Source organism: Oncorhynchus mykiss, chromosome 23 (genome assembly GCF_057628025.1).
Source record: "Oncorhynchus mykiss isolate SJ-2025 chromosome 23, ASM5762802v1, whole genome shotgun sequence".
In the NCBI taxonomy this organism is placed as follows: domain Eukaryota; kingdom Metazoa; phylum Chordata; class Actinopteri; order Salmoniformes; family Salmonidae; genus Oncorhynchus; species Oncorhynchus mykiss.
Window position 1 is genome coordinate 25,167,720 of NC_143044.1, and position 6,000 is coordinate 25,173,719.

At 41.8% G+C, this 6,000-nt stretch overlaps 1 protein-coding gene across 2 annotated transcripts in view; it reads right to left on the minus strand.

Annotated features, from left to right (window-relative positions):
- Nucleotides 1–3,633, minus strand: part of anxa11a (annexin A11a) — a 26,391-nt gene extending 22,758 nt beyond the window's left edge. Inside the window, exon 1 of one of the 2 annotated variants that reach the window (XM_090217166.1) lies at nt 3,337–3,633. The gene's annotated coding sequence lies outside the window, so the exon portion shown is untranslated. The remainder of the gene's footprint in view (nt 1–3,336) is intronic. The other variant, XM_090217167.1, reaches the window with a different exon arrangement.
- Between the last annotated feature and the right edge of the window lie 2,367 nt (nt 3,634–6,000).

Sequence of the window (6,000 nt, forward strand, 5' to 3'; positions counted from 1 at the left end):
AAAAGATTTCCCAAGCTTTAAACATCCCAAGGAGCACTGTGCAAGCGATAATATTGAAATGGAAGGAGTATCAGACCACTGCAAATCTACCAAGACCTGGCCGTCCCTCAAAACTTTCAGCTCATACAAGGAGAAGACTGATCAGAGATGCAGCCAAGAGGCCCATGATCACTCTGGATGAACTGCAGAGATCTACAGCTGAGGTGGGAGACTCTGTCCATAGGACAACAATCAGTCGTATATTGCACAAATCTGGCCTTTATGGAAGAGTGGCAAGAAGAAAGCCATTTCTTAAAGATATCCATAAAAAGTGTCGTTTAAAGTTTGCCACAAGCCACCTGGGAGACACACCAAACATGTGGAAGAAGGTGCTCTGGTCAGATGAAACCAAAATTGAACTTTTTGGCAAAAATGCAAAACGTTATGTTTGGCGTAAAAGCAACACAGCTGAACACACCATCCCCACTGTCAAACATGGTGGTGGCAGCATCATGGTTTCGGCCTGCTTTTCTTCAGCAGGGACAGGGAAGATGGTTCAAATTGATGGGAAGATGGATGGAGCCAAATACAGGACCATTCTGGAAGAAAACCTGATGGAGTCTGCAAAAGACCTGAGACTGGGACGGAGATTTGTCTTCCAACAAGACAATGATCCAAAACATAAAGCAAAATCTACAATGGAATGGTTCAAAAATAAACATATCCAGGTGTTAGAATGGCCAAGTCAAAGTCCAGACCTGAATCCAATCGAGAATCTGTGGAAAGAACTGAAAACTGCTGTTCACAAATGCTCTCCATCCAACCTCACTGAGCTCGAGCTGTTTTGCAAGGAGGAATGGGAAAAAATGTCAGTCTCTCGATGTGCAAAACTGATAGAGACATACCCCAAGCGACTTACAGCTGTAATCGCAGCAAAAGGTGGCGCTACAAAGTATTAACTTAAGGGGGCTGAATAATTTTGCACGCCCAATTTTTCAGTTTTTGATTTGTTAAAAAAGTTTGAAATATCCAATAAATGTCGTTCCACTTCATGATTGTGTCCCACTTGTTGTTGATTCTTCACAAAAAAATACAGTTTTATATCTTTATGTTTGAAGCCTGAAATGTGGCAAAAGGTCGCAAAGTTCAAGGGGGCCGAATACTTTCGCAAGGCACTGTACTTTGGCTATCTACCTGGGAGTACCGTGAGTGAAAACATCCGAAGTTCAAAGGAAAATATTTTTCTGATTTTCGTGACAAGGTTGCCTGCTGCTAGCAAGGCATGATGCTCTGCTAGGCTATCGATAAACTTACACAAATGCTTGTCTAGCTTTGGCTGTAAAACATATTTTGAAAATCTGAGATGACAGGGTGATTAACAAAAGGCTAAGCTGTGTTCCAATATATTTCACTTGTGATTTTCATGAATAGGAATATTTTCTAGGAAGATTTATGTCCGTTGCGTTATGCTAATTAGTGTCAGATGATGACAACGGTCCCGTTCACAGGATGGGGTGTCACTAGAGGTTAAACGCTAGTAAAACCAAACGCATGCTTTTCAACAGTTGGCTGCCCGCCCACCCGACTAACATCACCACCCTGGACGGTTCCGACCTAGAATATGTGGACAACTATAAATACCTAGGTGTCTGGCTAGACTGTAAACTCTCCTTCTAGACTCATATTAAACATCTCCAATCAAAAATCAAATCTAGAAACGGCTTTCTATTTGGCAACAAAGCCTCCTTCGCTCACGCCGCCAAACTTACCCTAGTAAAACTGACTATCCTACCGATCCTCGACTTCGGCGATGTCATCTACAAAATAGCTTCCAACACTCTACTCAGCAAATTGGATGCAGTCTATCACAGTGCCATCCGTTTTGTCACCAATGCCCCATATACCACCCACCACTGCGACCTGTATGCTCTAGTCGGCTGGCCCTCGCTACATATTCGTCGCCAGACCCACTGGCTCCAGGTCATCTATAAGTCTATGCTAGGTAAAGCTCTGCCTTATCTCAGTTCACTGGTCACGATAACAACACCCACCCGTAGCACACGTTCCAGCAGGTCTATCTCACTGATCATCCCCAAAGCCAACACCTCATTTGGGCGCCTTTCCTTCCAGTTCTCTGCTGCCAGTGACTGGAACGAATTGCAAAAAACAAAACAAAAAATTGCTGAAGTTGGAGACTTTTATTTCCCTCACCAACTTTAAACATCAATTATCTGAGCAGCTAACCGATCGCTGCAGCTGTACATAGTTCATCTGTAAATAGCCCACCCAATCTACCTCATTACCATACTGCTTTTATTTTATTTACTTTTCTGCTCTTTTGCACACCAGTATCTCTACTTGCACACCATCATCTGCTCATTTATCACTCCAGTATTAATCTGCTACATTGTAACTATTCGCTCCTATGGCCTATTTATTGCCTACCTCCTCATGCCTTTTGCACACTCTGCCTTTTGCACACTCTAGACTATTTTTTTCTACTGTGTCATTGATTTGTTTGTGTTATTGGCTTGTTTATTGTTTACTCCATGTGTAACTCTGTGTTGTTGTCTGTGTCACACTGCTTTGCTTTATCTTGGCCAGGTCGCAGTTGCAAATGAGAACTTGTCCTCAACTAGCCTACCTGGTTAAATAAAGGTGAAATAAAAACGAAAAATACATTTTAGAAACGCACCCCGCTAACTAGCTAGCCATTTCACACCGGTTACATTCACCCCCCTTTTGACCCCCTCCTTTTCCGCAGCAACCAGTGATCCGGGTCAACATCATCAATGTACCATTATAGCTCCCGTTATTCTCCTCGCCCCTACCTGGGCAAAGGGTAACTGTTGTCTACGTGTGCAGAGGGACCCTGGTTCGAGCCCAGGTTGGGGTGAGGAGAGGGACGAAAGCAAAATATCGAAAACATGCAAAAATGACACCACTAAACTTTTGGTCGACTTTTTAGGCGGAAGGTAGCCAGGGAAACTTTACATTTTACACTTTAAGTTGTACTTTTGCTACATTGTCAAGCTTCCGCATCGGGAAGCTAATCGGAAGAAAAGCAAATTTACCGAAGCCGCCTGTCGTTGTCAGGCAAATTACTCAAACATAAATTTCAAGTAGTTCTATAACTAACCATAGGCCTAGCCTACTTTATCATTGCAATGAGACATTTTGTTATACTGTGTATAGCCTTCGCGCAAGAAGGCTCGCTAGTAGAGAAATGAATATATCCAAGCAATGTGTCAAAAACCCGAAAAATGTATTATGCACTATCGCTACTGGAAACGATTGATATATTATAGCTAGTTCAGCTTCGATTTACGCAAAAAATGCATTTAGTTTGTCACTTACTTTTGGTTTGCTAGACGTCTCTCCCTGCCCGCGCTGTTCTATTTTTCAAGCTCAGCCTGTATGTATATAACGAAGGTGGGTGGGACTCCTCATACTTTCCAACTCAGTCTCTCACTAATTACTTCACAGTGGTGCACTATTGAATGTACAAACGTATGACAGTGACGTGTTGGGTGAATCATCGAGATAGGGAAAAAATGACAAATGATGACACATTTGCTCAGTCACATGCATATGTTGCAATGAGAGGCCACCAGAGAAGAGACACCGCCTCAGCAGGATGGTTGACAGACATGTCGAGTAGTTTTGATCTCGCGTGTTTGTCTTCAGTTTTTGCTAGATATTTGACTACGATAGCTTCTTGTCAGGGTCTGAAATTAATCTCTTTAATTTCTCCCAGACACTTAAAAAAAAATCTGCCAGTTATGAAATCTATGTTAAACGCTTTATAATTGTAAACTCTGAGTGAGTGGTAGGCTACTTGACATTACAAATATGGTACATAGTGTAACCTTAATCCATTATTATTTTTTAAAGTATAATAATATTAATAGGTTATTTTATCTGCCATGGTGGCAAGTGACCTGAAATGTTTGCCTGCCACATCCAACATTTAATATGTATTTGGCAAGTGTTAATGTCATTCCCTGTTCTAGCTAATAGATATCATATTTATTTAGAAAATATTAAACCTAGTCTATGTATCCCACTGGGTTTAGAGTGCTTATTTGCAGTAGAGAACAGTCTGATAAACGCTTTAAGGCACAGGGAGTTTAAAATGTTTCTAAAAGTATCTCAAATGAGTGTATTTGCTTTTCCAGATCCTTAACAAATAATCTCATGAACTAATCATCTATATTCATATTCATTTTCAACTAATCACCTGCAGGTGAGTCAGGTGTGGTGGAGGTTTCTGAGGAGCCAGGTCCTATTTCAAAGACCTTCCATGATGCCCAAACACAGCAGTCAGACCCAGCAATGGAGGACCACACCTACTCCATTACATGTGGCATGACGACTGCACCAGCCCGAGAGGTCACCACTGTCTGTTGCAGATGTTACTTTGAAAGAGGATGCAGACTGTCTGCTGAACACAGGGATTCCACTACTAGAATTCAACACTTGTGTCTTGCTTAAAAGTTTTTGCCCCCACATCATCAACGATGCCAGTTGTAGACCAAATTCTGTTGACACTAATGAAACTTAAACAGAACTTTGTTGTAGCTGATTTAGCAAGACTCTTCAAAAGGTCACCCGGTCAGTTCTGTAAAACATCGAAATTCTGGATAGATGTCATTGCTGAGCACACAAAGGATCTCATTCCATGGCTGCCTTGTGAGACAAAGGCTACTATGCCACAGATTTTTCAGGGTAATTTATCATTACACTGTGTTTTATCATTACACTGTGTTTGTGTAGGTATATCTCTTAATAAATTGATTATCTAATATTAGTATCTTATGTATTATTTAATATATATATTTATTAAAACAGTACTTCTTGAAGTAAGTCCACACCCAAACTAATTGAATTGTGTATGCCCAGAGACCAGGTACTTTGGGCAGAGATGTATCTTCTTTTCAGCCAAATCATCAGCCAACCTAGGTAGCATCTGTAAAAAGTAGAACTTATGCAGCTGTTGCACATGTGCAACTGTGTAGTCTTTATCAAATGGAATGTCCACTTCTATGTGCTTGCTTGGTGTCCAGACAACCAGCTTGCAGCTCTGTAGGCCCAGGCACATCATGGACACTTATGTCTGAAAGAAGGAATACGAAAGCACATTGCCACACAATTCTGATTAATATGAGTTTACAATACAATGTTCAGTAGTTGTAATAATACAGGTAATCATCTATTTTCTTAAACATTTTTACCCACCTGAAGGTAGTATCCATTTTTCCATTGGGACAAATTAGGTACTATCCATCATCCAAGCTTTTGATGTCACCATTTGGTCGACTCAGAAATTCTGTTAGAGATGTGGAACTCTTAAAGGGGCACTTGATCTCAAGGAGCTGTGTTGCATCAAGGATCCTATCTGGGCTGGCTACCAACCAAGGATGGTCAGGGTGCACCACCAGGCCTCTGTTCTCCACAACATGCCCTCTGCTCTCCAGGAGTGTGATGACATTGACCTAATTTTCCTTGCCATGCTTTGTTGCTGTATTGCCAGTGAAGGTTTGGTACAAATGCTCATATTCACATTTTTTGGGATCTGTGGTGTTTAGTTTGGGGTTCTCGTTTTGCTGTGCTGGCTGTTAGACGCAGCTTCCAAGCATCATGCCATAGCTGTGAAGCACTTTGGATCTTGGTTTCCTCCATCAATGTAGCTGCTTGTACGGGGGATCATTTGATGTAGGCCTCATAAAACATTGTGCACTTCCTTCAGGTTAGTGTTGTGCTGTGCTCAGTGTGACAGTGTGTTCGTGTAGGCTGAATCATGTTGGCGTGGGCCTGCTTTGCTGCTGTTGTCTACATGTGCAACTTAGTTGAAGAAGACCATTTGACCCAAACCTCTCTTTGAGTACCCGTTGTTCTGCACTTTCATGTCATTTTTGGTTGTTACTTTCCTGACCTTCCACAGAATTGCTGCAGCATGACTACAAGAGTGTCCTGGCCCTGCAATACATGAGCAACCTGTCGTTGATGCAAGTACCCACG